The sequence below is a fragment of the Notolepis coatsorum genome (assembly GCF_963971535.1).
Source record: "Notolepis coatsorum genome assembly, contig: SCAFFOLD_399, whole genome shotgun sequence".
NCBI classification, from domain to species: domain Eukaryota; kingdom Metazoa; phylum Chordata; class Actinopteri; order Aulopiformes; family Paralepididae; genus Notolepis; species Notolepis coatsorum.
Window position 1 is genome coordinate 17,501 of NW_028173872.1, and position 15,000 is coordinate 32,500.

The 15,000-nt window shown below is 44.9% G+C and overlaps 1 long non-coding RNA gene across 1 annotated transcript in view; it reads right to left on the reverse strand.

Annotated features, from left to right (window-relative positions):
* The window catches only part of LOC311247678, a 68,850-nt gene that overhangs the window by 595 nt on the left and 53,255 nt on the right, over positions 1-15,000 (reverse strand). The gene's annotated exons all lie outside the window — the stretch shown is intronic.

Sequence of the window (15,000 nt, forward strand, 5' to 3'; positions counted from 1 at the left end):
AGGTATGGTGGCACCCTGTTCTAACACGTCTGCCTTTGCTCATGTTTAGATTGGGCTTAATTGGATTGAAGAAATAGTTTCAGTCTCAGTTATTGACCGTGCTGTTACTGCTATAACTATATGGCAGCTAAAGATGAGCTGTACAAACATTATGAGGCTGATAACCGTCAGTAATGTAAACAACACAGTTATGATTCATTATAAAAGTAGCAAAAAGATTATTTTCCATGTACTGTACCTTATTTCCCTTTGAAAGAATCAATATGACTTTAAAGAGTTATGTACGGTTTTATACATTTAACTCAACCCACTCCGCTTCACAACGTCAAGAGGAGAGACACACAGGCTGCTTTCTACACTGGAATATAGCGTCAGTGATGATGAGTAGCTGTAGTATCAGACATAGTCTTTGAACCCTCTATATTTAGGCTGGGACACTGGTGCATCTGGGTAGTGTAGAGGTCTAAACACTGGGTAGTGTAGAGGTCTAAACACTGGGTAGTGTAGAGGTCTAAACACTGGTGCATCTGGGTAGTGTAGAGGTCTAAACACTGGGTAGTGTAGAGGTCTAAACACTGGGTAGTGTAGAGGTCTAAACACTGGGTAGTGTAGAGGTCTAAACACTGGGTAGTGTAGAGGTCTAAACACTGGGTAGTGTAGAGGTCTAAACACTGGAGTGGCTGGGTAGTGTAGAGGTCTAAACACTGGGTAGTGTAGAGGTCTAAACACTGGGTAGTGTAGAGGTCTAAACACTGGAGTGGCTGGGTAGTGTAGAGGTCTAAACACTGGGTAGTGTAGAGGTCTAAACACTGGGAGGCTGGGTAGTGTAGAGGTCTAAACACTGGAGTGGCTGGGTAGTGTAGAGGTCTAAACACTGGAGTGGCTGGGTAGTGTAGAGGTCTAAACACTGGGTAGTGTAGAGGTCTAAACACTGGGTAGTGTAGAGGTCTAAACACTGGGTAGTGTAGAGGTCTAAACACTGGGTAGTGTAGAGGTCTAAACACTGGGTAGTGTAGAGGTCTAAACACTGGGTAGTGTAGAGGTCTAAACACTGGAGTGGCTGGGTAGTGTAGAGTGAACTGGTTTATAGAGTGAACTGGTCTATAGAGTGAACTGGTTTATAGTGAACTGGTTTAGAGTGAACAGGTCTGAACTGGTTTATAGAGTGAACTGGTTTATAGAGTGAACTGGTTTATAGAGTGAACAGGTCTGAACTGGTTTATAGAGTGAACTGGTTTATAGCGTGAACAGGTCTGAACTGGTTTATAGAGTGAACTGGTTTATAGAGTGAACTGGTTTATAGAGTGAACTGGTTTATAGAGTGAACTGGTTTATAGCGTGAACAGGTCTGAACTGGTTTATAGAGTGAACTGGTTTATAGAGTGAACTGGTTTATAGAGTGAACTGGTTTATAGAGTGAACTGGTCTTGCACAAAGCCTCTAGGGGCAGAGACTGAATAAACATTGTCATATAAGGTCATTTAAAAACATCCTTACAGTATCTCACTCCTCTCGTTATTTTAAACCTTCTGACATGTATGTTTATTACTTTGCCTGATGGATTATTTAAGATAAAGAAATTTGACCTATTTAATCAATTCTGGACCAACGTTTTAATAATTGAATGGATCATACATGACAATTCCAGCACATTTTTATCAAAAGCTTTTTCAAAGCCTATGAATATAAGAGCTGGCTTAAATGTGGCATTACGTTCTCCTATTCTCCCTGAAGCCAGTTTGATCGTAAGTAATAATGGTTTCCATTATTTTGGTGAACTCACTGCAACACAGTAAGCCGTCAGCGATCTTACGTAACAATAAAAGCCCCCTAAGAGCTTATGTGTATATGAGGTTTAATGCAGCGCTGACATCCGACCTCTCGCGCTTTGTTTTGACTGCCGGTAGAAGGTCAGAGGTCAGGGAGCCGTTTCTGCTCTCCCTCATCACAGAGCCAGAGAGGCAGAAATTTTATTTGCCATGTACGGACGAATCCACATGGGAATACAGGTACAGAGCAACACTGTGTGTCTACTAACTAAACCAATACAGGAGCAGAGTAGAAACGGTACAGACAAAAAAACATGGGTAGCACGGCGGACTAAGCGTCTGTCTACCACCGCAGAGACACTGGTATCGAATCCGGCTGTCAGCGGTGCCTCCGGCTTGGCCGGCCGTCATACTGACACAATTGGCGGTGTCAGCGGGAGGGAAGCCGGTGGGTGGTATGTATCCTGGTCGTTGTAAAACAGCGACTCCTACAGGTCGGTCAGGGCGCCTGCACAGCGAGGGAGGGAAATGGTGCAGGTAGTGTGACCTCCCACGCGTTACACTCACCCAATGAGAGTCCTCGCTGCCCGGTGAAAAGAGGCTGCTGGCTGTCTCCTATGTATCGGAGGAAGCATGTGATAAGACTTCAGGGCTCCCTAGACCGGCCAGTAGGGGGCACATGCGCGCAACGACCAGGAAGGGGAGGGGGGGGGGGGGAAGTGGCATAACGACTAAAATTGGGATGGGAGGAAAAATACAGAAAAACAGGAGGAGAAAAAGTGGATACAAAAAAAAAGAAAAAAACATGGACAGTAAGAAAGAAAAAACCCAGACAGTATAAAAGGACAAATGCTAGGGTTAAGAGATCAACATCCCCTAAAGTGCATATCATAGTAAAGTGCATGATCTCCCTCCATTTCTACCAATCATTAATGTCTCTCTCTCTCTCTCTCTCTCTCTCTCTCTCTCTCTCTCTCTCCATCACTCCATCCCTCTCTACATAGGTTCCCATCTAACATGGAGAGACACAGGAAACATTTTTCTTTTTAAACAATATTTTTATTGTATTTCTCTTTTTTTTTTTACATAAACAACACAAAAAAGAACAACAAAGAAAATACGGCAAAATGAACCATAAAAAATCATAAAAATAAAAAACCCTCTTCGGCCTCTCCACCTTCCTCCGTTTCTCTTTCCCATCCCTCACCTCTCACCTCTCCCATCTCTTTCCTTTACACTCTCACACCTTTCAAGAAACTCATAAATGTCGCCCACGTCTTTTCAAGTTGTTCCATTTTTCCTAGGGATGCTCGATATTGGCTTTTTTACCGATACCGATATACCGATATTGTCCAACTCTTAATTTCCTATACCGATATCAACCGATACCGATATATGCAGGGTTTCCCCCCCAAAAAAACGGAATAATTTCAGGTAATTGACATTACATATCTCTTGTTGTGGAATTAACACAACATTATGCATACTTTTGACAATAAATAAAATCAGAATTTGTTCTTACTTGCTTGCCTGGCTAAATAAAGGTTATAGAAATGTAAAAAATAAAATAAAATAAAAAAGTTTTTTTTTTAAAACCGATACCGATATTTTCCGATATCACATTTTAATGCCAATATCGGCCGATAATATCGGACATCCCTAGTCCCTTTTGTATTTACTGTAGGTTAGCCTTTCCATTGCCAAGTTCTCTGACACTTCCTTTAACCATTGTTTCGCTCCTGGTCTCTGTATCTCCTTCCAGTTTAGAGCCACCACTCTCTTGGCTTGTAGCAGACAAACATTTACCTCTGGGTACATGTGTAGTGTATTATACATAATTGCAACAGGAGACTTTTAATTAAAAGTGTGGATTAGCCCACAGGTGCGTCAAGTAGCGAGTCGGTGGGTGGTGAGTGGGGCCGGCTTCTCTCCAAATATATTAGATAAATAAAGATTATTTTAGTGCATTTAAACTTTGTGGAGAGCACTAGACAGATCATCTGTAATCCAATATTATCAGTGTTTTATAGATATGTTATCGCCAAGAGGAAATGTCTATTTTCCATAATGTCTTTCAAAAAAGTTATATCTGCAATTCAAGCTCCCAAATATTTAAATAGGGATTTGAGCCAAATAAAAACACACTTCTTCAATCAATATCTGAAATGAAGGACATCTGAAAAAGAAAAAAAAAAACACTAACCTTCTTACTGTCTTCTACTATCAGGCACACTTCCACTAAATAATCTACCTTGTCTATATTACTACCTACTGTACTAATATGTCTCTCCTACTCTGCACTCAACACTGCAGCAGCCACGTTTCAACACGTTGAGGAACCTTGTTACTCAGTAGGGATGAGTTACAATTTTAGAATAGTCTTGTCAGTCTCCACATTCGATTTTCATGTCAGAGTCGAAAAATATATATTTTCTTAATTGAAGGAAACCATTCTTATTTAATAAATTTTTATATTTAGAGGCAGCCTAATTGTCATAGCCTAATTGATCAAAAAGATGCACATGCTACTGTTTGTGTGTGTTCATTAAAACTGGTTGTCAGTGGTCGATAGGCCAATGCAATGCTGTTATTATTATAGGCTACGATGATGGTGTCATTTAGATTTATTGTCGGTCAGCTGAGCCGATCAACGTTCTGAAGGATTATCTGAAGTGCCTATTTACGTGCCATACCCTTTGATTGTAATGATCCATTCGATTAAAAAGAATAACTGATTTGAACTGAAACTGAACATTTTAACTGCATTTAAACTGAAACAGAAAATACCAATTTTGCGTATTTTTTATTTATTAGATTTTTTTTTACTGATGATTTTGGTCAGTCATGCACCCCCCTATGACTCAGCTGTAAGAGCTGTACCCTTCCTGCTGACCTGTCGTACGAACTTGTAAGTCGCTTTGGATAAAAGTGTTCAGCTAATTCGAAATGTAATGTAAATGTTATTTCTGACTAACCCTCCTCTATGTGTCCTCAGCTCCCTGAGCCACGGGGACGCCTAGGGGGGGGGGGGGGGGGGGGGCAGAGAGAGAGAGGGGGGGGCAGAGAGAGAGGGGAGGGGGGGCAGAGAGAGAGGGAGGGGGGCAGAGAGAGAGGGAGGGGGGGGCAGAGAGAGAGGGGGGGGGCAGAGAGAGAGGGAGGGGGGGCAGAGAGAGAGGGAGGGGGGGCAGAGAGAGAGGGGGGGGGCAGAGAGAGAGGGAGGGGGGGGGCAGAGAGAGAAGGAGGGGGGGCAGAGAGAGGGGGGGGGGCAGAGAGAGAGAGAGGGGGGGGGGCAGAGAGAGGGGGGGGGGCAGAGAGAGAGAGGGAGGGGCAGAGAGAGAGAGGGGGGGGGGGGCAGAGAGAGAGGGGGGGGGCAGAGAGAGAGAGGGAGGGGCAGAGAGAGAGAGGGGGGGGGGGGGGGCCAGTGAGAGGGAGGGGGGGGCAGAGAGAGGCCCAGCGTCCAGGCTCCCGATGCTGCTGCCATGAGCTGATAGCACAGAGCCACGCAATCTGGAGCTTTTGGGGAAACTGTGTTGATGGGATGCTGTGTGTATATAGTGTGTGTGTGTGTGTGTGTGTGTGTGTGTGTGTGTGTGTGTGTGTGTGTGTGTGGTGTGTGTGTGTGTGTTGCTCCTATCACAAGGGACTGTCCATCAGTAATCCATGTGGGTTTCCAAAATTTGAAAACGTTTGAAATCCTCTCTTGAATACGCTGAATATTCCTTACCTACTCTACTAGTTACGCTGCTGGCCAGCACGACTTACTACCATAGTGTCTTTATACCTGTATCACTGTACATATTCATATTACAACTCTATACATGCATCTGATTACATTTGAGTTAGATTTGCACTCTGGTTGGAAGCCAAAACGTATTTCCGTTGTACTGTACAGTACTTGTGCTGCATGACGACAATACATTTGAATCTAATCTAAGGCTGAGACGATATGCCATTTGGAAGAATCGATAAATCGGGACAAAATTAGCAATACATATCTATATTTTTATTAGCCTGTGACTTAGTATTTATTTTTTATTATTATTATTTAAACAACCACATTTACGTTTATTTTGCAGCAATTCTTTGTCGTTGCCGCCATCTTTAGTGTTACAGATTTCCCCGTTCAAAACGACCACAGTGATCCTTCTCATGCCACTTCTTTGACTTTTTTGTCAGGATATGGCCGTGGGGGGGGGGGGCAAAAGGGGTCCCCGGGGGTCCTTATCGGCTCCCACGGTGGTCTCTGGCTGGGTGTGATGGAGGAGTGCACTGCATATTGAATGCACAGTTGAAATTCAACTGAGTTTACATGAAATGGGGATGTCAAATGAGCCATTTGTTTTTTACACACACACACACACACACACACACACACACACACACACACACACACACACACACACACACACACACACACACACACACACACACACACACACACACACACACACACACACACACACACACACACACACACACACACACACACACACACACACACACACACACACACACACACACACACACACACACACACACACACACACAACATGAGTGCAGGCGCACACATAAGGAGTCATGTAAGTACTAAGGCTGAGCCCAAACTTTCGGACCTTCGTTCGTAACGTTGGCACTCGAATCTTTAAATTTGTTCTTCAGAATGTGATATATGTCAAGAATATCACAGTACTATGTTGTGTGTTTACAATAATTCGAAAGTCACGCACGAACACCGGTCACAACAGTCTAGTTGAGATGAGGAGGGGTCGCCGTCGTACATTATCAGGAAATTAATCAATGTTATGCAGGTTAGTCGCGCAATGCAAGTTTAGCTCGCTAACGTTAAGATAGCAGGAGCCGTCTGCCAACAAAGATGCTATTTCAACAAATGTGTATTCACAAAATGGATTACCATCGAAACGTTATTGAAGCCTCCTGTGTAAGTAGATACTACTACTTTCACTAACCATTTTTGACCGCAGAAATATGCGCATATGTACGCTACCTTATATGCGTAAATGTAATTGTTATGTGTGGGTCTATGTTTGTGCCCTGATCAGGCGCTCCTAATGTGATTCGTCATGTCTAGTTGTAGTTCACTGTCCTGGTCTTGTAGTCCTTAGTGTCTCCCCTTCCAGGTGTATCCATTTTTTTTTCTTCTTTTTTTTATCTTTTTCCCCCTCCATTTTCCTCCGATTTTCTCCCATCCCAATGTTAGTCGTTATGCCAATTCCCAATCCCCTTCCTGGTCGCTGCGCACTTACCCCCCACAGTCGGTCTGGGAGAGTGGAGGCTACCACGTGCTTCCTCCGACACACGTCCAGCCAATCAACCGCTTCTTTTCACCTGGCAGCGCGGATTCTCATTGAGAGGGCGTAGCGTGTGGAAGGATCACACTATCCCACTCAGGTCCTATCCGCGCTTAGCAGGCGCCCCGACCGAACTGTAGGAGTCGCTGTTTACAACGACCCGGACCCACCCCGCCAGCTTCTCCCACCCTCTAATACTGCCAATTGTATTAGTGTGAACGGCCAGCCAAGCTGGTGACAACCCCGGAGCTGTGAGCTGGATTCGAACAGGCGAATCCAGCCGCTCCGGGGTTTGGTGACGAACGCAATCTCCGTTACGCCACCTGACCGCCTAGGTGTATCCATTTGTAATCAACCCAGGTGTGTCTCGTCTCGTCATTCCCTCATGTATAAGTGTTCTGTCTTCCCCTGTGTCTGGTGCCGATCCTGTCTGTGTAGTTCTGTGTTCTGTTTGTTATTACTTTATGTCTCTTCTTTTACAAAACCATGGTAAATGTAAATTAAATATCTTTTGTTGGTTACTTTGGCTACTGTCTCCTCATTATGTTGCATTGACAAAGACAACGAGCACTCCTTCAGTCAATGGTAACGTAAATGTAATATACACTACCTTATATGCGTAAATGTGCGCTATGTGCCTAAAGTCAAGACTCGAAAGTACTGAACGGGGAAAAGTATTCATATGATTGTGTGTGTGTGTGTGTGTGTGTGTGTGTGTGTGTGTGTGTGTGTGTGCGTGTGCGTGTGCACGTGCGCGTGTGCGTGTGTGTGTGTGTGTGTGTGTGAGGGGAGGGGTGGGGGGGTAGAAAAACAAGCTAAAAATAGAGGAATTTGCCTTGAATTCCACAGCTGACTCTGTACTTGATCTCTGGCAGCGGCGGCTGTCTGCGTTACATCACCACACAGGCATCTCGGAGGGGTATTCAGATGTAAACATCATTCATATTGAGTTTGAATATCAAGACGAGCTCTCTTCTTGAATACCTGGGGGGGGGGCATGTCAATAACATCACCCCCTGCAGCCTGTGAGTACTGTACCAGAGTCCGTGTACCGACGATGTCCCCTTCTGTTCTGTTTCCATGGTGATATTCACAATGTCCTGTTCATTCCTTGTGTTTTTGTGTGATTTCATCCTGAATGAGTCATTGATATAACAGAGACGGACAGAGAATGGTAGAGATTGTCTGGCAGAAATGATTTTATATTGGTTGAAAATTATAGTCATGGGGTTTTTCTTTTGTTGGGAAACGAGGAGCAATGGTGTTGAATCCAGAAGATAGGAAGCAACAGGAACAATACAAGTGTTCTGACGTCTGAATCCCCTCTTCACAGGAGGAGGTTCAATCTCTCTGAAGGAGAAGTCAGAGGAGGGAGGGAGAGGGAGAGAGGGATAGAGGAGAGAGGGGGGAGGATAGAGGGGGAGAGGAGAGAGGGGGAGAGGAGAGAGGGATATAGAGGGGAGAGGAGAGGGGGAGAGGGGGGAGAGAGAGGGGGAGAGGGGGAGAGGGGGGAGAGAGAGAGGGGAGAGAGGGGGGAGGGGGGGAGAGGGGAGATGGGTGAGGAGAGAGGGGGAGAGAGAGAGGGGAGAGGAGAGAGGGGGAGAGGAGAGAGGGGGAGAGAGAGAGGGGAGATGAGAGAGGGGGAGAGGGGGTGGAGAGGGGAGATGGGGGAGCAGAGAGAGGGATAGAGAGGGGAGAGGGGGAGAGGAGAGAGGGATAGAGGGGGGAGATGAGAGAGGGGGAGAGAGAGGGATAGAGGGGGAGAGGGGGGAGAGGAGAGAGGGATAGAGAGGGGAGAGGGATAGAGGGGGAGAGAGAGAGGACAAGAGAGAGAGAAGGGGTTAGAGGGAGAGAGGGGGGTAGAGAAAGGAGAGAGGAGACAGACAGACAGACGGAGAGATGAGAGAGAGAGAGGAGAGAGGGGGGATAGGAGAGAGGGGGAGAGAGAGGGATAGAGGGGGGAGAGGAGAGAGAGAGGGGGATAGGGGGAGATGAGAGAGGGGGGAGGGGGAGAGGAGAGAGGGGAGAGAGGGAGAGAGAGAGAGAGGGGAGAGGGGGAGAGGAGAGAGGGATAGAGAGGGAGAGGGAGAGGGGAGAGAGAGGAGGGAGAGAGAGAGGGAGGGATGGGGGAGAGGGGAGATGGGGGAGGAGAGAGGGGGAGAGAGAGAGGGGAGGGGAGAGAGAGAGGGGAGAGAGAGAGGGGGAGAGAGAGGGGGGGGGGGGAGTGGAGAGTCCTCAGCCTTTGTATTGATGCCATGGCAACATGCACTATGCATATGGCAGGTGAAGAAAAAAAACTGGAGGTGTAAAAATAACATTGAAGAAGGAAGAGACCTGTTGCAGAGAGTCTAACACACACACACACACACACACACACACACACACACACACACACACACACACACACACACACACACACACACACACACACACACACACACACACAACACACACACACACACACACACACACACAACACACACACACACATCACACACACACACACACACACACACACCACACACACACACACACACACACACAAACACACACACACACAACACAACACACCACACACACACACACAACACACACCACACAGGAGAGCAGACACTGGGGAACAGAACCAGGAGGTTCAGCTTTTCGTTCAGCGTTTCCCTGATTGGCCACACGGCCACGTGACCGCCGTAGCACACGCCTTATCCGCGCCGCGAGAGGACGCGGCAGAGAGACGCGGCAGAGAGAATGAGAGAGAATGAATGGAAGCGAAATAAGAGAGCTTATTATTAATCAGTCAGCAGCCTCCAACGGGCGAAATAACGTCACAGCAGTATAGTTTGTTTATACTTCAGAAGTATGATATTTGAACATGTTATGACGTTACAAACGGGCGAAATAACATTATACATTATGCATTATGCTCCGCGAAATAACATTATACACTCTGCTGCCGCGTTCGCTGCGCGCTTCATTCATTTAATTTGGGACCTTGCAGGGACCTCTGCTGCCGCGTTCGCGGCAAAAGGGGGCGGGGGGTCGTGGCCAATCAGAGAAAAGCTGAACACAAGTAGGTTGCCTTTAATATTCACGCAACCAGGAGAGCAGATTATAGGCTCATTCATGGGAGGGATTATTGCACTATTCTGCACATAATTTGTTTTAGTTTACATGGTTATTTTGTGGTGCACCACTGATAAGCTTTATTTTTATTTTGTTTTGAATTTTTATCCAATGCTGCAATAAGTGAAAAAAGAAGCTATATTATCCATGTTGGATATAATGGATAGTTGGATACTGTTCAATAAAAAAACAGCTGGGACAATCCGAGCCGTGCGTTACTAAGAATCACCAAAACTATACTCATATTCAAAACGGTATAAAACGGAAATGTACCGATGAAAAAACAATCCGTTTTGTACATGTTGACTGGAAGCAACTCACTGATAATCGACGGGTGTATCAGTGAAAACAGGAAAAGAAAAACAGCCAAATGAATTGAAGTCTGAGAAAACTCAGTTTTACTTTTGTACACAGTTTACCAAAATCACTCCTAATGACTCATTTCTGAATGGATCTTTATGAAATTTGGACATGTACTACATAAGGCTTCAGGCTACGGGTCCGTATGGATCTGTAAGCCTCCAGGAATTCTGGGGAAATACTATCTCTGGACTACTAACTAATACAGAAAAACTTGAGTAACAAGTTTTTCTACAACTCAAGTTCAGACCTATGTTACTCTATAACGCTAGCACTAAAAGTGATTTCTTTTCTGGAATCAAAAACTTCAGAATGTCATCTTTCAAAAGAGACCAGGCTCATGCATGTGCTATAAGTATAAAGTATGTTGTTTTGGTTTGCAAAAAAGTATGCAGTCCTCAAGTTCAAGTAAAAAAATTGCCACTTTTCTGCCCGCTTGTTAAGAGGTTAAGGGTTAACTTGATGCATTTTTTTCTTTTCTTTTTTCTTAATGCATTGCCGAAAGATCGGATCGGGAAAATCGGTATCGGCAGATACTACAAATCACAGGATCGGGAGCAAAAAAATGCGATCGGGACATCCCTAGTGCTAACATTAGCTACCAAACATTAGAGCTATTGTAAGCTACCGAATGCTACAGCTAGTGCTAGCTAATGTTAATCAGATATTGTAACCTTGACAAGTATTATACCTAACATTAGCTAATGTTAATCAGATATGGTAACCTTGACAAGCATTAGACCTAATATGTGAATAGCCGTAGACAGTAGGGACTTGTTGAGGCATCTTCAAATATATATATATTTTTTTTTACATATTATGAAAGTACAGATTCATACCTTCAAAATAAGCCAATTTTGGTGGGATACTTTTCAAGCTACTTCCTATGAATTATGGTGATATCACAAAACGTATTCGGAGAAATTTGCCTTGAAAGTTTTACACTTACAGTGTTAAACAACTACAACCCTACCCAGAATGCATTGTAATCCATGGGCCCCCCTCTCTCTTAACACCTGGCCGCGTTCTAGTGCAGGCTCTTTTGTTATGACAATGACTGTCTTGTGGCACTGCAAACACACACCCATAGAAGGAAAAGTCATGATAGTTTATTTCAAATTTAGTGTGGTAGTGAAAGGTTAACTGTCTGTAGTGTGGTAGTGAAAGGTTAACCTTCTGTAGTGTGGTAGTGAAAGGGTTAACCTTCTGTAGTGTGGTAGTGAAAGGTTAACCTTCTGTAGTGTGGTAGTGAAAGGGTTAACCTTCTGTAGTGTGGTAGTGAAAGGTTAACCTTCTGTAGTGTGGTAGTGAAAAGTTAACCTTCTGTGTGTGTGGTAGTGAAAGGTTAACCTTCTGTAGTGTGGTAGTGAAAAGTTAACCTTCTGTAGTGTGGTAGTGAAAGGTTAACCTTCTGTAGTGTGGTAGTGAAAGGGTTAACATTATGTAGTGTGGTAGTGAAAAGTTAACCTTCTGTAGTGTGGTAGTGAAAGGTTAACCTTCTGTAGTGTAGTAGTGAAAGTGTTAACCTGTAGTGTGGTAGTGAAAGGTTAACCGTATGTAGTGTGGTAGTTAAAGGGTTAACCTTCTGTAGTGTGGTAGTGAAAGGGTTAACATTATGTAGTGTGGTAGTGAAAAGTTAACCTTCTGTAGTGTGGTAGTGAAAGGTTAACCTTCTGTAGTGTGGTAGTGAAAGTGTTAACCGTATGTAGTGTGGTAGTGAAAGGTTAACCTTCTGTAGTGTGGTAGTGAAAGGGTTAACCTTCTGTAGTGTGGTAGTGAAAGGTTAACCTTCTGTAGTGTGGTAGTGAAAGGGTTAACATTATGTAGTGTGGTAGTGAAAAGTTAACCTTCTGTAGTGTGGTAGTGAAAGGTTAACCTTCTGTAGTGTGGTAGTGAAAAGTTAACCTTCTGTAGTGTGGTAGTGAAAGGTTAACCTTCTGTAGTGTGGTAGTGAAAGTGTTAACCGTATGTAGTGTGGTAGTGAAAGGTTAACCTTCTGTAGTGTGGTAGTGAAAGGGTTAACCTTCTGTAGTGTGGTAGTGTGGTAGTGAAAGGTTAACCTTCTGTAGTGTGGTAGTGAAAGGTTAACCTTCTGTAGTGTGGTAGTGAAAGTGTTAACCGTATGTAGTGTGGTAGTGAAAGGTTAACCTTCTGTAGTGTGGTAGTGAAAGGGTTAACCTTCTGTAGTGTGGTAGTGTGGTAGTGAAAGGTTAACCTTCTGTAGTGTGGTAGTGAAAGGTTAACCTTCTGTAGTGTGGTAGTGAAAGGTTAACCTTCTGTATACATTATATACTTATATTTCCCTGCTATGTAAGTGCAACTCTATGCCATTACACTGTCTTCTATGACATGCCCCAGTGATGAGCAATCTCCAAGTATTAGGCCTATATGGACCTAGTATTTATATAAGTAAGGGATAATGTATAGCTACGAGGTCATTGTCGCAAAATAATTGACCGACACAGAGTTTAAAATACAGAGCCGCCTCGGCGAGGTGTTTTAAACGTTAGTTAACGTTTAATGTTAAAACGCCATGTAATAATGTATTATATACACTTGTCCTAATAAACTAACCTACACTGTAGCACTCAACACTTTGATGAACATTGTTACTCAGCTGATAGTTGTGCCCTTCCTGATGACTTGTCATACAGACCTTGTAAGTCTAAAAGTGGATAATATCATCCCCAATATCATTATGAGTCACAGCTGTCTGGCGCTGAGGGGTTCGTCACAAGCAACGAGCTCTCATTGGGCTGGATCAGATTTCTGATAACGTGATTGGATCAGATGCATCACGTGCTCTGACATTCCTGACATTGCTGTTCTCAGCAGCGGGTGCAATTGCAAAGTGTTTAGACAGCGGGGCGCAGACAGACCACACGGCGTAAGCCCTCATCTGTAGTCTTTCCACAGTATTGAGACACAATACTGTCGGACAATCTAACAATAATTAACTCATTTACAAGTTGTATTAAAGTTTGCAAATAAGGGAACAGAGCAATGACATTTCAAATCAGTCAAAAAAGCAAGATTTCGATTTTCTTTTGAAGTGCAAGACATTTTCGCATTTTCTGATGCTTGTATCTCGCCGCACCAAGTCGGGTTTGGTGACGCCGAGTCACATATTAGCTAATGTTAATCAGATATGGTAACCTTGACAAGCAATAGACCTAACATTAGCTAATGTTAATCAGATATGGTAACCTTGACAAGCAATATACCTAACATTAGCTAATGTTACTGCTAGCTGTAGTGTAGTAATGTTCAAGTCTAACATTTCCTGGCTCTGGGTTGTGGAAACTGAGCCACACTGCTCCGTGACAGAGACCAGGAGGACGGGGGTTGTGTGGGGCTCCTGTCATGTAGTGTAAATACACGTATGAATTGTTAACGCTCAAAACATCCCATCAACATGTTTCCAATAAGATGGAGGATGTTGCGCTGTAAATCTAGGAAGCAGGAACTGGCCTGGGATCAGCTTATTTTTCTCTCTGCTTTTCCAGTCAGGGGTCGCCACAGCGGATCATCCGTTTCCATCTGTCCCCGTCCTCTGCGTCGTCCTCCGTCACTCCCGCTGCCCGCATGTCCTCCTTCACTGTGTCCATAAACCTCCTCTTGGGCCTTCCCCTCCTCCTCTCTCCTGGCAGCTCCATCTCCAGCATCCTCCTCCAGATGTACCCCACCTCCCTCCTCCTCCGCACATGTCCAAACCATCTCAGCCTCTCTCGCTTTCTGCCCGAACTGCTCAACATGGGCCGTTCAATTTTGTCCAACCTTGTTCCTCCCAGAGAGAACCTTAACATCTTCATCTCTGCCACCTCCAGCTCCGCCACCTGCTTGTTGGTCAGCGCCACTGTTTCTAGACCATACAGCATAGCTGGTCTCACTACCGTGCTGTAGACCTTTCCCTTTACTCTTGCTGGTACCTTTCTATCGCAGATCACCCCTGTCATCCTTCTCCACCCGCACCACCCGGCCTGCACTCTCTCTTCTTCACCTCCCTACCACAGTCCCCATTACTTTGGACTGTTGACCCCAAAGTATTTAAACTCGTCCACTTTTGGTACCTCTACTCCTTGCATCATCACCACCCCTCCGTCTTCCTTCCCGTTCACACACATATACTCGGTCTTGCTTCTGCTCACCCTCATCCCCCTTCTCTCCAGCGCATGCGTCCACTTCTCCAGGTTCTCTTCCACCTGCTCCCTGCTCTCACTACAGATCGCGATGTCGTCTGCACACATCATGGTCCACGGGGACTCCTGCCTGACCTCGTCTGTCAGCCCGTCCATCACTACTGCAAATAAGAATGGACTGAGGGCCGACCCTTGGTGCAGTCCTATACTCCTAGCCTGGGATCAGCTAAATAATGACATTTTTTCCACATCAACAAGGCAGGCCGGTGTCGGCCGACGCCTCTCTAGAGAGATCACGGGGGC